This window comes from Melozone crissalis, unplaced genomic scaffold (genome assembly GCF_028551555.1).
Source record: "Melozone crissalis strain CALT ecotype California unplaced genomic scaffold, PUWL_Pcris_2 ptg000218l_1, whole genome shotgun sequence".
NCBI lineage: Eukaryota > Metazoa > Chordata > Aves > Passeriformes > Passerellidae > Melozone > Melozone crissalis.
Genome location: NW_026535981.1, coordinates 263,318 through 283,878, shown reverse-complemented (window position 1 = coordinate 283,878; position 20,561 = coordinate 263,318). Strand labels below are relative to the sequence as shown.

The 20,561-nt window shown below is 53.5% G+C and overlaps 1 pseudogene; it reads right to left on the bottom strand.

Moving 5' to 3' along the window:
• Window positions 1-639: 639 nt before the first annotated feature.
• On the bottom strand, window positions 640-9,874 carry LOC128949284 (antigen peptide transporter 2-like; annotated as a pseudogene).
• Between the last annotated feature and the right edge of the window lie 10,687 nt (window positions 9,875-20,561).

The window sequence follows — 20,561 nt, the reverse complement described above, 5'->3', positions numbered from 1 at the left end:
AATTCTAAAGTGTATGTGGGCTGGATTCCAGAGCAGGATCAGGTGGGATGGATGGGGCAGCATTGGAGTGGGATTCCAGAACAGGATTGAGGGGATTCCAAAACAGATCAGGTGGTGTTGGTGGAGCAGGATTGGGGTACAAGGGATGCAGTAGGATCTGGTGGGATCCTTGCTCTCTGTGGGCTCTTCAGCCAGATCCAACCCATGGCGACAGAGACAGGGTGACACCAACTCTTACTCTCATCACCAGCTGAATGATCCATGGTGCAGGTCCAACCCCTTCCCTCTCCCTGCAGAAAGCCACAAATTGCTGGCAGAGCTCATCCTGCTGTTCCCACTCATCACACAGCAGCCCTTCCCAACGGACTGACTTCCTGTTTTCCCATGTTTTAAACATAAGAATTACAGTTGTTCAAAATGTTTTATTTCTCATGTATAAATACCCTGGTTTGGGCAATAAATCTCCGTCCCATCCTCCAGTGCCCAGCACTTCCTCTCAGGGAATGAGGAATAGAAAAGGGGACATTGGGAACTGGAATAAAGACACTGGGGATGGGGACACTGGGAAAGGACTGGGGACACAGGAGCTTGGAGTGAGCACAGCAGGAGTGAGATGAGGACGTGACACCCATGCCCAGATCCATTCCTTGGGATTGATTTCCCACCCTGTGCCCCATGTCCAGGAGCAGACATGGGGACCAGGGATCATGGGGACGTGGTGGATACAGGGGATACACACACATCCAGGGAATGGGCAGACCTGGGGGACACAGTGGGGACATGGGGGACACAGGGAGTTGGGATCCTGAGGATGTGGGGAGAAGGGATTCACAGGACACTGTGACTGGGGACACCAGGAGCTGGCTGGTGACACAAACACCGGGAATGGGGACACTGGGGCTGATTCCCTTTTATTCCCTGCCAGATGCAGCCCCCTTCTCGCTGCCCATCCCGGGGCCCTCGGGCTGCCCAGTGCTGCCTCCTCCAAGGAGCAGGCGGCTGTAGGCGCCGCGGCGTTCCCGCAGCTCCGCTGGTGTTCCCGTCTCCATCACGGCCCCATGCTCCAGCAGCACCAGGCGATCGGCCCCGTCCAGCACCCGCGGCCGGTGGGACACGACCAGCACAGTCTTGGCCAGCCCAGTGCGCATCCAGCGCTGTGCCTGCAGCCAGAGAATGCTCTCATCCCAACCCATCCAGCTCATCCCAACCCATCCAGCTCAGAGAACACTCATCCCAACCCATCCAGCTCAGAGAACGCTCATCCCAACCCATCCAGCTCATCCCAACCCATCCAGCTCAGAGAATGCTCATCCCAACCCATCCAGCTCAGAGAACACTCATCCCAACCCATCCAGCTCATCCCAACCCATCCAGCTCAGAGAACCCTCATCTCAACCCATCCAGCTAGGAGAACACTCATCCCAACCCATCCAGCTCAGAGAACTCTCATCCCAACCCATCCAGCTCAGAGAACGCTCATGCCAAACCATCCAATCAGAGAACCCTCATGCCAAACCATCCAATCAGAGAACCCTCATGCCAGCCCATCCAACTCAGTCCTACCCTGTCCCACCTGATCCCACCCAGTCCCAACCAACCAATCCCACCCCACTCTCAGTCCCACCCTAATCCTATCATCCTGTTCTTACCATCCCATCTCCCTGTTCTCCATCCCATCCCCATGCCCACTATGCCATCCTGCCCACACTATCCCCATTCCCACTGTCCCATCCCATCCTACTCCTACCACTCCAACCCTTCCCATTGCACTCCATCTCTGTCCTCATCCCAGCATTCCCATCCCCTTCATTCCCACCCCACCCTATCGTATCTCCTTGTCTTCATCCTTTGATTCTACTTTCCTGCCATCCTACACCCCTGGTCTCTATCCCATCCTACTATCCTGTCCTATTTCTCCACCTCGTTGACTCACACCACCCCATCCAATCCCTGTCTTCATCACATCATTCCCACTCCATGCCAATCATTATCCCTTATTGCCACCACCTCATCCCACCATCCCATTCCAGCCATCCCATCATACCCCATTTTCACCAACTGCACCCCTATCCACACCAACCCCCTCCATCCCACCCCACTCACCGCTCCATCATATCCATCATCCAGCGCCTCGTCGAGGATGAGCACGGCCGGACGCCAGAGCAGAGCCCGGGCCAGGGCCACACGGCGCCGCTCCCCCGCCGCCAGCCGCCCCCCGCGCTCCCCCACCTCTGTGGGAGCGACCACAGGGGATCAGTGGGGTGCAGCCCTGGAGTTCTCCCCTCTTCTCCCACCCCCCACACTCCCCCACCTCTGCGGGGGGACCCTGGGATCAGTGGGATCCCAGCACAAGAGGTTCCCCCCCTTTCCCCTACCCCCCACACTCCCTCACCACTGTGTGAGCAATCCCATGGGATCAGTGGGATCTGACCTGCGTGAGCAATCCCATGGGATCAGTGGGATGTGACCTCAGGGATTCCCCGCACACCCCACCATGTGCCACCCACTCCGCTCTCCCATCGCTGCCAGAGGATCCTGGGATCAGGGGGATGTGCCCCAGGGGTGCCCCATCCATCCCCCTGGCTCTCACCAGTGTCCCAGCCCTGCTCCAGCCCCTGGATGAACTCCATGGCTCCAGCAGCAGTGGCGGCCTCCCGCAGCTCTGACTCTGCAGTGCTCCAGCCCCAGCAGGATGTTCTCACGGATCGTTCCAGAAAACAGGACGGGATCCTGCTCCACCAGCACCACCTGCCCCAGCCCCAAGCCCTAGGATGCTGTCTTGGCTCCTGGTGTCCCCACCCCTGTTCCATGACCCCATCCCACCTTGGTGTCCCCATAGTGTCCATCCCTGATCCCATTCTCCCCATCTGTGTCCCCAGTGTCCCCACCCCTGACTTCCCACTTTTCCCATCCCCATTCCTGTCATCCCCATCCCATTTCCCAATGTTCCTATCCCATTTCTTGTTGTCCCCACCCTATTCCTGATGTCCCCATCCTCTTCCCAGTATCCCCATTTCTGCTCCCATGCTCCTGTGGTCCCAGTTTCATCTCATTGTTTGTTGCAGACATCTTTTATGGAAAATCCTTTCCTTAGGATTTTTCCTCCTGAGAAGCTGAGAGGCCTCAGGAACAACATGTAAACAATGATTATCTGCTACTGTGGAATGCAACAGGTGCATCTGTGATGGGCCCATGTTGGATGTTTGTAATTAATGGCAAATCACAACCCAGCTGGTGCAGACAGAGAGCCAAGCCACAAGCCTTTGTTATCATTCTTTCCTATTCTATTCTTAGCTAGCCTTCTGATGAAATCCTTTCTTCTGTTCCTTTAGTATACTTTTAATGTAATGTATATATCATAAAATAATAAATCAAGCCTTCTGAAGCATGGAGTCAAATCCTGGTCTCTTCCCTCATCCAAAAACCCCTGTGAACACCATCACAATTGTCCCCTGACCCCTGTCCCCATTTTCCCCATTCCATGCCCAGTGTTCCCAGTGTCTCTGCTGTCCCACCTTGCGGTGCAGGTACTGGTGTTCATACTCTGGCAGCGGGATCCCATCCAGCAGCACCGTCCCGCTGCCAGGATCCCGCAGCCGCTCCAGCAGCGCCATGGCCGTGCTCTTCCCGCTGCCATTGGGCCCCGCCAGCGCCGTCACCTCCCCAGAGCGCACCTCGAAGCTCACGTCCTGTGGGATGGGGACAGGTGTGAGAGTCTGTCTGAAATATTCCTCATCTGCCTCACCATCATCATTGGGGGACCACTGAAGAGTCCCCACTGTCTAAAATCTCTGGTTCTGAAGGAGAAAGTCACATGTCAACAAGGCCCCGAGACCTGAGAGCATTGTTAAGCTGTTGTCCACAGGTGTATTTACTATATGCTACACTGAGCCCAATGAGAAGAAGAAGAGGGCACCTTGCCTTTTTGCAACAGTAGCCTTGGAAGCTGCCCCCTCTTTGCCTGGCTGGACTTCTCCTGAGTTTTGGGTGGTCCTCCACAAAAGACCCCTCACTCGTCTTATAACTGCCGTGACAGACGGACTGAGATGTAAGAAGCCTCTCCATCAAAGACCAAGACATGAAACCCCCATGTGAAAAGGCCCCCCACACTCTTTCCAAGGATTGGGACTGAGACCCCCAACCTGGGAGAGGTGTGTGGGGGAGGCAAGCTAACCAAAGCAAGATGGATGTTGCAGGTGTGAGCAGTGGACCACGAAAACAATGGCTCACGCCCACTGCTGAACATGGACTGTGTGTACCCCTTTTCCAAACATTATTCTTTCCTCCCCAAAGATACAATAAACTACCTTTGACTCGGTTGCAAAATCCATTCCCCTTCCCCCATCAAAAAAAGAGTATAATTGGGGTCCAGATGGACTGCAACCCTGAGATCTCCCCGACGTAACAGGCGGATCCTCGACTGGACTGGACCAAAGGATTTTGTCTCTGCATTTGGTAGCTATATCCCCCTCCTTCTCTCTCTCTCTTTTCTATCTCTATCTTTTTCTCTCCCTTAATCCCTCTATTGCATTTTGTTGTGGTCATTCAATAAAGCTACATTTGTTTTATTACTGCAAACCTCCTGTGCCGTGTTGGTTTTTTTGCACCCTGAGATCAATCCATGAACTATCAAGAAACCCGTTCGTAAGGATGGATTGTGACAGCAGGTGATGCCAAAATTCCCACTCCTGGGAAACCCCACCTCCCCCCAGACCCACCTTCAGCACAGGGTGCTCTGGATTTCCAGGATATGTGAAGGAGACCTTCTGAAAAGTGACATGGCCCTGAAGCTCGGGAGGCTCCCGCGTCCCTCCGACATTCCCTGCGGGTTTCCGATCCAGGTATTCCCAGATCCTCTGTCCAGCAGCTGCGTTGGTCAGGAATTCATTGAAGCCGTAGAGCAGCACCTGGGGAGAAGGAAGGGGGTGGCACCAGGATGGACAGAAGCACAGTCAGATGGACAAACACGTGCATTCCATGGGATCACCTGGATATGGCTACCAACTCTGTCCTGGTACAGCAGGAAGGTGACGAGGACCCCAGGAGTGATGGATCCGTCACGGAGCTGCTGGTGGCTCCTGAAGAGCACCATGACCCGGATGGCCAGTTTGATCACCTGTAGGTGGGACAGGGATATTGCTGCCCCCAACCCACTCCTGGCGTCCCCATTCCATCTGCCCCCAACCCACTTTTGGTGTCCCCATTCTGCCTGTCCCCATCCCACTCCTTTGTGTCTTTATCTCTGTTCCTGGTGGCCTCATCTCTGTTCCTGGTGTCCTCATTCCAGTTCTGGTGTCCCCATCTCACTCTTGATGTCCCTATACCTGATCCTGATGTGTCACAGACATATTTTCTGAAAAATCTTTTCACCAGGATTTTTCTCCTAAGAAGCTGAGAGGCCTCAGAAACTAAATGTAAACAATAATGATCTGCTGCTGTGGAATGAAGCAGGTGCATCTTTGATTGGTCTCATGTGGTTGTTTTTACTTGATGACCAATCACAGGTCCAGCTGTGTCAGACTCTCTGGTGAGTCACAAGACTTTATTATTCAGTCCTTTCTAGCTTTCTAATGTCTCCTTTCTCTTTCTTTAGTATATAATTTTCTTTTAATATAATATATATCATAAAATAATAAATCAGCTTTCTGAAACATGAAGTCAAGAATTTTGTCTCTTTTCTCATCCTGGGGACCTGCAAACACCACCACACTGATGTTCCCAACCTTTATCCCAGTGTCCCCATCCTGTTTCTAATGTCACCATTCCCATTCCTGCCATGCCTGTTCCTGAACTCAATGTCCCTGTTCTGTTGTCCCCATTCCTGGTGTCCCCATTGTACTCTGAGTGCCCCCATCTCAGCCGCTGGTTTCCCATTCCTGGTCCCAGTGTTCTCATTCCCAGTGTCTTCATCCCTGACCCTGGCATCCCCCATTCTCTGCTGTTCCCATTCCCAGTCCCCCCTGACCCTGTAGACAAGGACGAAGATTGCCAGCTCCAGCTCTATCTGCTCCTTCAGCCTCAGCTCCTTGGCCAGGTTACATCTGTGCTGCTCCTCCTCCTCTGCTGAAAAGGTTCGGATGGTCTCAATGGCGGCAACAGATTCCTGCACCCCTGCGGCTGTGCGGGCAGATGCTTCCAGCATGGATCGCTGAAGGGCCTGTGGCAGCAACAGGGGATCTCCAACTTTCCCAGGTCACCTTCCTGGCCCACCATCCACATCCCATCCCACCACACCCACTGCATCCCCACTATTGCATTCCCGCCATCCCACGCCCTTCTCTCTCACCCTCACCATTCCCATCCATTCTCCTAATCCCACCATCCCCATCCCCACTGTCTCATTCCATACCCACTACCTTATCTCATCCTTCTCATCCACACCAGTCCCATCTCGACCATTTTGTTCTATCCTCATGTCAGCACTCCCACCATCTCACTCCCCTGGTCTTTATCCCCTTTCATCCCACCATTTATCGTCCTCCTTTCCATTCTCCATCCCATCCCCATCATCCCATTCCCCTTGTCTTCATCCCCTTTCATCCCACCATTTCCACCTCCATCGTCCTCCTTTCCATTCTCCATCCCATCCCATCCCATCCCATCCCATCCCCACCATCCCATTCCCCTAGCCTCCATCCCAGCTCCACCATTCCCACCTTTCTTCAGTCCCCCCCCACTCTTTCCCTCCTACTCCTGACCTGTTTGCGGGTGCTCTGGATGCGGCGGGTGGCGATTCCAAGGGGCACCTCCAGCAGTGCCAGCAGTGCCAACCCCGGTGCCAGCCCCACCATGAACCCCTCCACCACCAGGGCCATCACCAGGCTCCGCAGCAGCTGGTTGGCTCCACTCGGTGCTGCCCTGCACACCCGTGGCACTTCCATGGAAAACTGAGCCAGGAGCTCAGCTGCAGGGTGGGAAAAGAGGTTGGGATCGTGGTGGGTGAGACCATGATCCCATCATGGATGATCCCATTTGGGATGGGAATGATGTAATGGGGAGCAGTGGGATGGGATGATGGGAATGGCTGTGGAGATGGTCAGGGTGGAATGGGGAGGGACAGGGGAAATGGGATGGTGGGAAAGGAAATGGTGGGATGGGGTGATGGGATGGTGTAAGGCAGCTGGGGATACGCAACAGGGTGGAGGCACGGGAGTGAGAATAATGGGGACAGAACAGTGGCTAGAATGGGAAAGTGGGATGGGGACAGGATGGAACACTGGAGTAGAATGAAGCCAGGAAGATGGCATAGGATGGAATTGGATGGGATGGTGGGAATGGGAATGATGGGGATGGAGTCGTGGGATGGGATAACAGACAGATGGGATGGGATGGGATGGGATGGGATGGGATGGGATGGGATCAATGGGATGGGATGGTGGGAATAGAATGGAATGGGATGGGATGGGATGGGATCAATGGGATGGGATCAATGGGATGGGAACGGATGGGATAAGTGGGATGGGATGGTGGGAATGGGATGGGATGGGATGGGATGGGATGGGATGGGAAGGGATGGGAAGGGATGGGATGGAATCGATGGGATGGGATGGTGGGAATGGGATGGGATGGAATCAGTGGGATTGGATGGGATCAATGGAATGGGATCAATGGGATGGGATTAATGGGATGGGATCAATGGGATGGGATTAATGGGATGGGATGGGATCAATGGGATGGTGGGGATGGGACTGGGGTGACAGACTAGCTGGGATGCAATGGAACAGGTGGGATGGGTCAGGTGGGATTGGGCTGGGCCGTACCCCGTTACCTGCTGGTGTTCCCTGAAAGAAGTCCAGGTCTTGGTGCACCAGGTGGGAAAAAAGCCGCAGGCTCAGGCTCTGACGGAGACGCGCCATCAACAGCATGAAGAGAGACCCCCGGCAGCCAGAAAACAGCACACTGTGGGGACACAGGGACATGGTGACATCGGGGACGTTGGGGACACGGGGACAGGCCCTGGGAATGCTCCAACCCACCTTGTGGCTCCAGCAGCCGCCACCATCCCGACAGCTCCAGCGGTGACTCCATCCCCACTCCCGATGGCATCCGGCACCTTCCCGGTGGTGTACGGCCCCGCCATCTCCCCTGGGTGTCACCGAGGCTGCGTCACCACGGGTGAGACCACTGACACAGGGGGACCCTGATTTGTGGGGGGCAGGATCCGGTCTGGGGAACGGGGATCTAATTTTGGAAGGGCGGGACACGATTTGGGCAGGAGACAATTTAGAGAAGTCAGGACCCAATTTGGGGGGTTTCGTGAAAAATTTAGGGATTTTACACCCAATTTAAAGTGTCAGTACCAATTTTGGGGGGGTTCAGCACACAGTTTTATGGATCAGAACCTAAACATAGGAGATCAGGACCTTAAGATCCCAGGTCTTAGAGGTCAACATCCATATTTGGGCATCAGACCATTAGTTTGATGGTCAGCACCCAATTTTGGGGGACCAACAGTCAAGTTTGCAGGGTCAGAACCCATTTTGGAAAGTGAGCACCCCATTTTTGCAGGGTCAGCACCCAACTGAAGGGGTCAACTCACAATTTAGGAGGGTCACCACTCTATTTTAGGGTGGTCATCGCCTATTTAAGAGCTCAACACTCAATTTTAAGGTGCCAGCATCCAATTTGGTGGGGTATCCCAGATTGGGGGGTTCCCAATTTGGGGCTGCAGAGCCCAAATTGGGGGTGTCAACGCCTGTCACCACATGTCAACGTCCTAAGGTGACATTAGGATGTTTGTATCCCCATCTGTGTGTTCTGTTTATGCTGGATATCATGTTCTGTGCCTTCAAGACTGGCTCTGAAGAGTGAAAGTTTTGCTTTGGTTTTGTTATCAGCCGCTCCCCCACGGCTGGCGGGACACAGACACGGGGCAGTACATGGTGCTGCTTTTGCTTTTTGCTTGCCTTTTTGCTTTTCTCTTGCTTCTGCTTTGCTCCTGCTTCGCTCTTGCTTTTGTTTCCGCTCATTATTTAGTTTAGCTAAGCAGTCCGAATTTTTCCCCGGACTGTTTCTCCTTTCCCTTTTTTCGACCTACTTGAGCCTGCTCCAGACCGGGACCTGGGAACACCGAGAGTTTGCACTTTGTGGCTGCAGCAGCTGCCCCAGGACCAGAGGGACTGAGAACAGAGCGACCACTCCCAAGAGAGACTTTCTGAATTTGTCATGTTTTTCAGAGTGGTGAAAGAGTGTTGTCATCTGGTATTGTTCATTTTGTGTGCCTTGCATGTTAAATAAACAGGTTCTTTCCACTTCTCTCTGAGGAATCTTTCCTGAACTGGTTTGGGGACGGGCTGTGTGGATTTGCTTTCTGGAGGGGCCCCTTTTGGAGGTTTTCTCCCAAATTTGCCCTAAACCAAGACAGTCACCCACCAACGACAGCCAGCACGAGGCAGAGGACAGCAGCTCCAAGGACATTCCTCTGCTCCCAGGTCAGTGCCAGAGCGCGCCGGACGCTGCCGGGAGCCTTGGGGACGCCTCCGGGGGTCTCGGGGATGCTGCCGGGGGCTGGGGGCGCGGCCCAGGCCAGCACGGCCAGGGCGGCAGCGGCGTGGGTGACCCCGAGCCAGGCGGGCGCCGCGGCCGCCAACAGCCCCAGGCCGGCCCCGGGCGGCCCCAGGAGGCTCCGGAAGGTTTCGAACACCGCGGGAGTGGCGGCGGCCGTGACGGCGGCCGCGGTGGCTCCAGAAGGACAGCGAGGGGCTGGCAGCCGGGTGGCCACGGCCAGGATGGGCAAGCGCAGGGCAGCCTCGAGCCACACGCCCAGCATGCCCAGCGGCGCCAGCAGCGGCACCAGTGGCACCAGTAACACCAGTGCCAGGGCGTCGGCCACCAGCAGCACACCGGGCAGGAGAGTGGCAGGTGGCAGCGCCATGGTGGGACCGGTATGGACAGTGCTCTCTGTGGGGCTCACGGGGAATGAGCAACAGCCTGTGGAGACACCAGTTAAAACCAGTTAGGACTGGGGCGCTCTCCTGTGCACACCAGTGCTCTCAGTCTAGACTACAGTGCTCCCAGTCTGGCCCCCTGAGCTCAGCAGTCCACACCAGTGCTCCCAGTTCAGCCTGGGGCACTTCCCAGTCCAGCTTGGGGCACTCACCAGTCCACACCAGTGTTCCCAGTCCAGCCTGGGGCGCCCCTGAGTCCAGCCTGGGGTGCTCCCCTGTCCACACCAGTTCTCCCAGTCCAGACTACGGTGCTACCAGTCTGGCCCCCTGAACTCAGCAGTCCACACCAGTGCTCCCAGTTCAGACCCCTGAGCTCAGCAGTCCACACCAGTGCTCCAAATTCAGCCTGGGGCACTCTCCAGTCCACACCAGTGGTCCCAGTCCAGCTCGGGGCACTTGCCAGTCCACACCAGTGCTCCCAGTTCAGCCTGGAGCACTCTCCAGTCCAGACAAGGCACTCACCAGTCCACACCAGTGCTCCCAGTTCAGCCTGGGGCACTTCCTAGTCCAGCCTGGGGAATTCTCTAGTCCATATCAATGTTTCCAGTCCAGCTTAGGGCACTCACCAGTCCCCAGCAGTGCTCCCAGTCGAGCCTGGGGCTCTCCACAGTCCACACCAGTGCTCCCAGTCTAGACTACGGTGCTCCCAGTTCAGCCCTCTCAGCTCCCCAGTCCACATCAATGTCTCCAGTCCAGTTTGGGGCACTCACCAGTTCACACCAGTGCTCCCAGTCCAGCCTGGGGCACTCCCCAGTCCACACCAGTCCTCCCAGTTCAGCTCCCAAAAGCTCCGTTAAGGTTTCGCTTTCGAGCCCCCACCCATCCCGCTCTGCCCCGCCCTCTCCCCGCCCTGCCCCGCCCCATCCCCGTCCAGACCCCGCCTCCTCCCGGCCAGACCACGCCCCCTCCGAGCACCGTCTCCTTCGCCTCTCAACCCGCTCCAGCCCCCTCTGCCTGGCAACCGATGATGTCACCTCCGCTTTGACCAATCACAGGCGCTATTTCAGGCGTAGGCGTGTCAGGCCGGGATTCCCGCGCGCGCGTTCCGGGGAGCGGCGGCGGCTGCCGGGAAGGGACTGGGGCGGCATCGGGACCACGCCGGGACCACACCGGGACCGTCCGAGGGCGACACGGTCCGGACCGGGACACGCTGCGAGCAGCACCGGGGCCCGCACGGGCCCCCGGGACTGCCCGGAACCACCGGCGGGAAGAACCGGGAGCAGGACCGGGAGCCAGCAGGACAGACCGAGACCCACCGGCCACAGCAGAACCCACCGGACCCCGTGTCCCCGGTACTGTCTCCCCCCATTCGCCGGCTCCTGGCCCTGCTGAGCCCTGAGCGCGGGCGATGGACGCTGGTGGGGAGCTGATGTCGGCTTCTGCTCTTGGTACGGGGGGACCCCGACCGGGGGGGCAGGACCCCTTTGAGGGGCTTTGGGATCTGATTTGGAGGATTTGGACATAGCAGGACCCCTTTGAGGGGCTTTGGGATCTGATTTGGACATAACAGGACCCCTTTGAGAGGCTTTGGGATCTGATTTTGAGGCTTTTTGGACATAACTGGAGGGGGACAGGATGCCGTGGGGGGTTGCAAGGCCAATTTGAGGGGTAAGGACCCAATTTGGGGGAGGCAGAATCTGATTTGAGCGAGGTCAGAAACCAATTTGAGGGGTCAGGACCCAATTTAGAGGTTTTGAGCATCGGGTTTGGGGAATCAGGATCCAGTTTTGGGGCTCGACACGCAATTTTGGGAATGGTCAGGATCAATTTGAGGGGATTTGGGATCCAATGTGGAGGGTTTGGACATAACAGGACCCCTTTGAGGGGATTTGGGATCTGATTTGTGGGTTTGGACATGACTGAGGATGGGGGACAGGACCTGATGGGGGGTTGCAAGGCCAATTTGAGGCGTCAGGACCCAATTTAGAGGTTTTGAGCACTCAGTCTGGGAAATCAGGATCTGATTTTGGGGTTCAACACACAATTTTGGCAGTGGTCAGGACACAATTTCCAGTCCTCTTCCCTCAATTCAGGGGTCACCACCCATCGTGGTGACGCTGATGCTGTGTCCCCACCGGTGAGGTGGCCGCCCCCTACTTCACGGGGGCCATGTCACAGACCGGGTGGCACAGGAGGAGGACGCCTCAGGCGCTGTGTGGCCCCTGGGGCTGGGTAGGTGGGTGACACCGGGTGAAATAAACAGGGCAGGAGACTTTTTCTCCTTTTTAATGCCTTTATTAAAAGTGATCAGCTCAAGGTTGGGAAGCTCGATGGGTCCGAAACTGCTCCCAGGGTGACTCGGAGGAGGAGGAAAGTGCAGCTTTGTCCACTAAAGGGCAGAGCTGGGGGTCCCACCTGTGACATTGTTCACAGGGGTTCTTGGATGAGGGAAGAGATGAGGATCTGACTCCATGTTTCAGAAGACTTGATTTTTTATTTTATGATATATATTACATTAAAACTATACTGAAAGGATAGAAGACAATGTTTCATCACAAGGCTAGCTAAGAATAGAATAGGAAAGAATGAAAACAAGGGTTTGTGTCTCTGACAGAGTCTGAGCCAGCTGACTGTGATTGGCCATTAATTAGAAACAACCACATGAGACCAATCACAGATGCACCTGTTGCATCCCACAGCAACAGATAATCATTGTTTACATGTTGTTCCTGAGGCCTCTAAGCTTCTCAGGAGGAAAAATCCTGAGGAAAGGATTTTTCATGAAAAGATGTCTGCGACACTTCACCTTGGCAGCAACTGGTATAACTGGTTCACTCTGCAACCCTTTTTTGCCCAAAAAATTCGCAGATTTTTTATTTATAACACCCCTGACCCCTCTGTCCATCCCGGCTGTGCCATCACCCAGCTGGGCTGTGACAGCCTGGCAGCTGAGGTCCATGCTCAGGGTGAGAGGCAGCAAAGGTTCTCAGCATCTCTGCAGGCTGGGTACTTTGTTCCTCACCTCCAGACATCACTCTGATCTCTTAATTCTGTATTGGCTCGTTGTTTTTGGGGTTTTTTCGGTGAGTTTGGTGGGGTTGCTTCCCATGGCATGCTGGTCCCGAGGTTATTTTGCATTTTCTCTGATGCCCCCCCCCCCCCCCCATATTCCGTCCTCTCACTGTTTGGAGAGAAGGGCCATCAATTTAGCCTCAGGGAGGGCCATCCCGATACAAAAGGAGCTATTAACAAAAAGGACTGGTGATTACAATAACAGACAGGTAGAACTTCACTGTGACTGTGCTCACAGGGGTTCTTGGATTGGGGAAGAGATGAGGATCTGACTCCATGTTTCAGAAGGCTTGATTTATTATTTTATGATATATATTACATTAAAACTATACTAAAAGAACAGAAGAAAGGATTTCATCAGAAGGCTAGCTAAGAATAGAATAGGAAAGAATGATAACAAAGGTTTGTGGCTGGGACAGAGAGTCTGAGCCAGCTGACTGTGATTGGCCATTAATTAGAAACAACCACATGAGACCAGTCACAGATCCACCTGTTGCATTCCACAGCAGCAAATAATGTCAATGTTTACATTTTGTTGCTGAGGCCTCGCAGCCTCTCAGGAGGAAAAATCCTAAGGAAAGGATTTTTCAGGAGAGATGTCTGTGACAGCCTGACTGCCTGTTCTGACAAAAGCCTGTGCTCTAAGAAACTGCTGCAGCCCAAGACAGAGATCAAGGGGGGGCCCTTGAACTCTGAAACAGAGAGAGAGGCTGCTGTGGAAAGCAGGGTCAAAATGACCCCAGGAATTCTTTCTGATAAAGAAAAATTCACAGGAAATGTAACAGGAAATCAGTAGAATGAATATGTATGAACCTGTTGTGAAATTGCATGCAGATGTATTTGAGAGGGAGGTATGTGACTGTGTTCTCAGGGGTCCAAGGATGAGGGAAGAGATGAAAATCTGACTCCATGTTTCAGGAGGCTTGATTTATTATTTTATGACATATATTATATTAAAACTGAGCAGCTCAGCTTCTGTCCAGGCATTATTTCTTCTAAACAGCCCATTATCGGTCCAGGGATTATTTATCCTGAGCTGCCCAGCTTCTGTCCAGGGATTATTGATCCCGAGCATCCCAATTTCTCTCCACAGATTATTGATCCCTTACCTGTAGGGTTCCTGCACACCTCAGTACTCCTCAGATGATTGAGCAGCCCAACTTCTGTGTGGGGATTATTGATCCCGAGCAGCCCAACCTCTGTCCCGGGATTATTGATCCTGAGCTACCCAGCTCCTGTCCAGGATTATTGATCCTGAGCAGCCCAACTCCTGTTCAGTGATTATTGATCCTGAGTTACCCAGCTTCTGTCGAGGGATTATTTCTCCTGAGCAGCCCAGCTTCTGTCCAGGGATTATTGATCCCTTACTTGTAGGGTTCCTGCACACCCCAACACTCCTCAGGTGATTTAGCACCACAGTAGCCCCCGGATGCAGAGACATTTCTCCATCACATTTAAAAGAAAAGTTCAGGTGGGTTTTCCAATGAGCAATGTGGATTTCCCTGGAGTTCAGCAGGCAGGATCACATACCCCAGAACCAGAGCTTCTGTATCCCTATGGAAAGGTGATGGCACAGGGAATATCTGCTCTGCTGCTGACAAACAGCTGCAGCTGCTTTGGGTGCCTGAACATCTGCAGTGACAACTGCACCCAGCTGTTCCTGCTGCAGGGAGCGATTTTGGGAAAACATGGGCAGGATTGAGATGCTGTTCCCAGGTGCCTTCTAGAGCAGTATCAATAATCTTTCTGGAAGGAATGAGCTCCTGAGATTTGTTTTGCATTCTTTTATAAAACTGTTGGTTTGTCCAGTGTCATTGGAGAGGTGGCACTTTCAGCCTCCAATCCATGGTCACTTTTAAAAACCTATAAATGTTAGACTCAGAAAATAAACTTCCTTTTCCTTCACCTTCAGAATCCCTGAAAAGAACTGCTGCACCTCACCTGCACCTGGGTGCTGGGCCCCAGCTCCTGAGGGCAGCATCATCTCCCTGCTCACCTGTGACACAGGTATCAGCTGGGGAGTGAAAGAGCTGGGGCTGGGTGATCCCAGCGACAAAATAAAGCTATGCCTGCTTTTAATGTACGAATTGGTGTTAAAAAGTGTGAAAAACGCTAATCACGTGTTTTTAAAATGTCAAAAAGTTGAATGATAATAAAATGGTTATAAAAATAGCAATATAATTAGAGTAATAATTGGACAATTTGGATTAGGACAATAAGAGACAATAGAAGCAAAGAGTTATGCATGTCCGGGTACCTTTTTCTGGGCAAAATAAGCCTGATAAAGGACACACGTTAACATGATAACAAAGGTTTGTGGCTCGGACTCTTCCGAGCCAGCTGACTGTGATTGGCCATTAATTAGAAACATCCACATGAGACCAATCACAGATCCACCTGTTGTGTTCCACAGCAGCAGATAAGCAATGTTTACATTTTGTTCCTGAGGCCTGTCAGCTTCTCAGGAGGAAAAATCCTAAGGAAAGGATTTTCCATAAAAGATATCTGTGACACTTATGCATAGTAAACTTTTTTTCCCAAAGAAAAAATATTCCAATATTTTCTTTTTTCCCAAAGAAAATATTCCAAGATCTGTTTAGCATGGGTCCTCCTCAGTTCCACCTTTTTAGGGCATGTGTATTCCTTGGTTGTGGTTTTGGTCCTTTCTTATCATCTTCAGTTTTGGCCGCTGCCCACACTGCCTTCAGAGGATGAGTGCTGATAGCTGGCACATCTGTACCAGGTGTCCTCATCCCATGTTCATTGGATGTTATCCCATCCAAGCAGGTACTGTAACACAAGCACACTTATATCAACTACATCACTATTATGTCTAAGCTTATAATTAACAACAGAAATGAAAACTGTATCTTTATAACAAAGTTATTTTAACAGCACCCATCTAAAATCCATGTTAACATTTGCACAAAGCCAATATTGCAATCTGTATCTATAGCAGGCCAAGGGCCGGGCGCCCCTCGGTGGCTCTGGCCCGGCAGAATTTTGGGGGTCCCGGTGTTTGGTGCCGGCAGAGCCCCAGCGCTGGGCCGGGGGTGCGGGGGACCCTCCCTGGGGGGGGTCGGGCTGCCCGGGGCAGGCGCTGCAGCGTCAGCCCGGAGCCACAGGGGGATGGCCCGGGCCCGGCAGGCTGGGGGCTGGCACAGCGGAGAGGGGGTCCCGGAGCTGGGGGAGCCTCTGCAGCCTGCGGTGTCGGACACCCCTATAAGGGGGAGCCCGGAGATGGTGGCACCATGGACAAGGGACACCCATGGTGTGAAGAATGCATATTTTATGATTGGCTCTTTGCAAATATTAAAACGAATATTATGTGTTATGTTAGGATGTTATGCTGTATTGATTTTTTAATTGATTTTTTAAGTGTGTTGAATATAGTTTAGGTTATAACATAATGTTAAAATAGAAACTGTGTATGTGAGGTATTTTTTAAAGAAAGGAATGAGGTACTCGCAGCAAGATGGCAGCCACAGGACACCTAAATCTTTCAGAGAAAGAGAATTTATTGCTGTCTTATCAGAGGAAACTAACTGCTTCCTGCCTCCCTCAGGCTTGAAGACGCCATCAGGATTCAGAGGAAGAAGCTGACACTGACCAGACACAATCCTGTGTTTGAATGGAATTTATGCATCATGTATGTGGTGTGTGAATATGCAACAGGTTATTGTTTTTAAGGGTTAATCCTCGGTTAATGTGTGTCCTTTTTTGGGCTTATGCTGCCCAGAAAAAGGTACCTGGACGTCTGTTACTCTTTGTTTTTGTTGTCTCATATTGTCCTAAATCCTAATTGTCCAAATTACTAATGCTCTAATTATATTACTATTTTTATAACCATTTTATTATTATTAAACTTTTAAAATTTTAAAAACAAGTGATTGGCGTTTTTCACCCTTGGGTACCCTGGGTGCTGAAACAGGGACCCCGCACAGGCAGCACCCCTGGGCCCCTCTGACTCACCTGGGGAGCCCAGGGAAGGAACCTCTGGAGTTGCCCCAGCAGCCCAGAGAGAGGGGACACCAGTACACACTGGGGCTGCAGGAGCCCAGACAGGAGGGAGCCCCTGAACTGCAAAGTAGGGAGACCAGAGAGGGGAACTCCTTGGTGGGTGTTTTTTTGCTGAATTTTGGTGGTTTGGGTTTTTTTGAGGGTGGCTGAATCCTGGTGGTCTGGAGGTTTTTATGGACATCAGACACCTGGTGAATTCTAGAGATGGACTCAGGCAAGAGGAGCAGCCAGTCCCCAAAATCCCACTCTTGGCATCCCTCATCCCCCTCTGCAGTCCTCCCTCTAACATCTTTAGGCCTCTGGGAAGACCCCAAAGGGATGGAAGTGCCTAAAACGCTGCTGAAGTGCCTGAGCTGCTCCCAGCTGTGGATGTTCCTGTCCACAAACATCTCCTGGTCAGTGCCATGGGGGGCTGGGAAGGAGTTTAGGGGATCCTGAGAGGATTGGAAGGAGTTTTGGTGGCTCTTGGCTCCATTTGTGGTGCTGGGAAGGGGTTAAGGGGGCTTTGGAGGGGTCTGTGGGAGAGTTTTGGGAGTTCTGGAAGGGCTGTGTGGCTTGGAGAGAACTTGGGTGGGTCTTGGCAGAGGTGGGAAAGAGTTTTGATGGATCTTGGGGCCATTTCTATTGCACAGAGTGGTTCGGGGTGTGGGGGACAGCAGGGATCTGTGGGGTGGTTTGATGGAGCTGGAGTGGCTGTGGGGCTGGGAGGGGGTTTTAGGGCAGTCGTGACCCCCAGAGCTGCCCCCAGACCCTGCGCACAAGGTGCTGCTGGGGGACAGGGGCTCCATGGAGGGGTTTGTGTTCCTGGCACTGTGGGAGTGAGGGGGGATTCCCCAGGGCCGTGTGTGACCCCCCCATGCTGGTGTCACCCCCTTGTCCCTCCCCACAGGGCTCCTGCCCCAGCTCTGCTGCCCCAGAGGGAATTTGGGGAGGGGGCAGAGGGGGTGAGCAGCCCCTGCTGGGGGATGGCCCCGGCCCAGCCCCTTTGTTCAGCATCGAGCTGGGCTGGGACCGCAGGAGGAAGAGGCCAATGGGAAGCAGATCCTGCAGCTGGGACAGTGCTTGGGGTCAGGGCAAGGTCCTGCCCTGCACACCTGGCTCAGGTGTGACCCTGCCCCAGCAAGGGAGCGGGACATTCCCATCCCCATGGATCAGGGCTGGGAGTAGCACTTGGAGCACGGATGTGGAAATACTGGGAGCGACTGGGAGCTCACTGAGAGGGTGAATTATCCCACCTTCCCCTTCTGAGGCCACCCTGCCAGCTGAGAAATGCTCCTTGGGCCTCGGCGTTGGCCAACAGCCCCTGGGCTCAACTCCTCTGCAGCTCATCACAAACACTGTCTGCTCCAGGCACTGCTGATGCCCAACCAGCTCCTGGTTCCTTTAGCAGCAGCCCTGGGAACTGTTTTTGTTCCCTCAGTGGCACAAGATCCCCGTTCTCACCCTGCCAAAGAAAGCTGTTGATGCCAAGTGCAGCCAGGATGAACCATTGCTGGGACTGAAGCCCCTCTCTTGGGGCCCTGCTCCAAAAGGAGCCCTTGGAGCTCTCCTGGGCCAGCGACTCCCTCTGAGTGGGGCCTCTCCCAGCCAGGAACTCTCCCGTTTGCTGCACTCGGGGATCCTGAACAACCACAGAGCCTGGGCCAATCCCCCGACTCCTCCAGGCTCAATCCTTTGCCCTTTGCTGGGGAGATGCCAAAGGATCCTCAGGGAGCATTGCCTGCCCTCAGGGGAATTTCTCACAGGTGCCTTGCACTGACTCTTGGTGTCAGTGTGCACACAGGAGTGCCTGTGCTGCAGAAATGTGGCAGAAATGCTGCTCTCTGAGGGGTTTGAGTGCCTTGCATAGCTGAGCCAGTCAGACTTGTAGGTAAGGTTAAATCACAAGCTGTAAGTGAAGTTAAATGCTGCTAAGAGTAGTTCTTAGTTACTAAGTTGTTACCTTTAATATAAGTTATAAGCTAAGTTAAATATTGTAAAGTGTTTTTCCTCTGTTAAATTGCAAAGTCATAGGTTTAAGTTAAGTTAAATGCTGTTACACTCTGCTCTTTTGCTAAATTGTGAACTTGAAGGTATCAGTTAACATTAAGGTACAAGTTAAGTCCTGTTAAGTTTGAGCTCTGTTAAGCTTTTAGGCTGTATTCATTTTATCCTTGCCCTCACTGTCTTTGTGTCACACACACAGGGACAGTTCTCAGTTCATTTCTGGTTTGATTACCTGGACTCTGTTTGGTTTTGTTGTTGCTTTGTTTCCCTGGTGTGCCTGAAGTGTCCAGTCAGGAGCAGAGTGACTCTTGCCAAGGAACTTTGTGCTGCTGTCCCTTAATATTAAATGTGATTTTTGCTGCTGCCTTGCTGGGGATTTTTTCAGCGCTCTCAAGGCCTTGTTGATAGCAGGGTGAAGGAGCCCTGGCCCAGGCTCTGGCCCTGGGGGACACGGGAACGCTGCCAGGGGGTCCCTGTCCCACCCCCAGGGCCCCGGCCCCCTGTCCCCGTGTCAGGCTCTGGGGTCGATCTCGTGGAACATCCTCTGGGGGAGGCTGCGGGGCCGGGGGACCCGGGGGGACCCGGGGAGACAGGGACCCCGCTGTTCATGAGCAGGGTTGGACTGCTCTGGGGGGAACTGAAGGGGGGGCTGGGGCAGAGTGACCTCCCCAGTGACCTCACACAGCTCCCGTGATGTCACACTGACCCTGTGATGTCACACTGACCATGTGATGTCACACAGCCATCTCTGTGATGTCACACTGCCCTGTGATGTCACACTGTCCCCGTGATGTCACACAGCTATATCTGTGATGTCACACAGCCTCCTGCTGTGTCGCAGAGCCAACTCTATGTCACCTTGTGATGTCATACAGCAGTGCTGTGACATCACAGAAGACCGATGACACAAAGTCACCCTGTGATGTCACAATCTGTTCTCTGATGTCACAGCCTGCTCTATGATGTAACACAGCCACTGGGTGATGTCACAACCCACTCTCTGATGCCACAGAGCCACCCTCTATGATGGCAGACTCTACTCTATAGCCTCATATCCTGCTCTGTGATGTCACAGCCAGCTCTGTGATGTCACAACCCCCTCAGTGATGTCACAAAACCCTCAAGAACTCAGTTCTATTGAAACACTGAAGTTTCTTGGACTTTAAATAGATCTCTGTGAGGGACACAACTGAGAAAGTGTCCCCAGGTTCCAGCTACAGCAGAACACTGGAGGCAGTGATGACAGGTGGGGACAAGCAAGGGAAAGGTGTCTCTGGTGCTGAGCAAACCTGGATGTGTTTGAGGAATGCAAAGGGCCAAGGCCTGAGCCCCAGCCCCTGGCCAGGCAGATCCTGTCCCTCCCTCCTTGCTCAGGGCTCTTCCCGGGATGGGCACTGGCATGTGGGGATGTGCAATGCCAGGGGCAGGAGCATGGGGCGGCCCCTGCCAGGCTGCTGAGCAGGGACAAGGAGGCAATGAGGCTCCAGGCCTGCAAGGGTCACTTGTCCCCTCCTGGCCCCAGGACCAGCAGCTATGGCCAAAGTGCTGCCCAAGGTGGCTCTGGCAGGACTGTCTTGCAGCTGCTGCCCATCCCTG